Below are 1,418 nucleotides of genomic sequence, written 5' to 3'. Positions count from 1 at the left end.
ATTCATTTATAAAGAAAAAGCAAATATTTTTACAATTTCTTAATTAAAAATTGCATGTTATACTTAATATTTGTTCTTATTTCTAAGTCCGTTTCAGTTTTAAAATCATTCAAGCTGAAACTTTCATAAAAGAATTCCCAATTTCATACAACGAAGCTGTTTACTGAGACGGAAGAATTGATTTTACAATAACCTGTTACTAGAATCAACCTGGAATCTATCCTCTAGGTCACTTTGATTCTCAGTTCTTTATCAGAGGAAAATGCCAACGATGACAGGATACGCTCGGGGGTCAAGGTCAGCTTGCCGGCAAGTTCTCTGCGCAGCGTGGTTAGGGACTGTTAAAGGGGGTAGGAGGACTCGCGCAGTCGATTCGTAATTTCGTTGCAACTGCAGTTGAACAGGCGCGCTCATAAATTTCCGACACGTTCCGCCGCGCCGTTATTAATGACCGGTCATTAAAGGCGACGCAGAATCGAGCACGCTCTTCCTTTCCAATCCCTTCTGTTTATCACCCCCTCAGCTGTTCTCTCATTCACACTCTCTCTCTAGCTAAAGTTTTTGCGTCATGTTGTGACACTGTGACGTCTACCTACGTCATTTATTATTCATGTTTATGCAGAACAGATGTTGATTAGTGTATACTCGAATGATTGTGCAACTGACATGAATTGCTCCTTTGAATTGAAAGAAAGCTTGTCGAAGAAGACAGCAGTAATTCAATACGGAAGTTGTGGTTGATTATGATTTCATTTTATTTAATCTGTTTTGAAATAAAAATATATTTATTTTAGTATTATTTTATAATAATTTATCAAAACTTATTGCGAAGCCTTTTGCATGAATAAGAATTACAAACTTTCTTTCAATTCGAATGTATGTATGTATACGTACGTCGTGTATATCTATATTTCTAGGTAACTGTCGCTTTCTGGAAAATTTTCTTAATATGGCGTTCATATTCCTTATTCTATTCTATTCTTCATGATCGAGGGTTTTGACATGGACGATTGAAATCTTTTGTACGAATTCACGACTAACGACCATACACAACCGTGTTTACATTAATACTCTTTTTTTTTTGGTCAGAAACAAAATACTCCGTTCATCGGATTTACGAACCTTTTATTCGGGCTGGAGAACTTTCAACACGTTCGAGAGGTTGCGCGACCAACTCGAGCTGATCGAACGAGGCAGTAACGCTGATTGACGAGCTATTGTTCGTCAGACGCATGCGAATAATTGTAAAGGAGGTATTACGTTTCCTAATCGACAGGAAAATCAAGATAGAAAACTAATGTGCGATTTCTTTTAATTTAAACTTCATTTCAGCTGGTTTTAGTATTTGAATATTATTATCATTTAAAAGGGTAAAAAGGGTGTAAATCATTTTTCAATAATGTTTGTTCCGTTAACAT

Source organism: Ceratina calcarata, unplaced genomic scaffold (genome assembly GCF_001652005.2).
Source record: "Ceratina calcarata isolate Rehan_Ccalc_2016 unplaced genomic scaffold, ASM165200v1 scaffold315, whole genome shotgun sequence".
Lineage (NCBI taxonomy): Eukaryota > Metazoa > Arthropoda > Insecta > Hymenoptera > Apidae > Ceratina > Ceratina calcarata.
Note: the sequence above shows the minus strand (reverse complement) of the source record.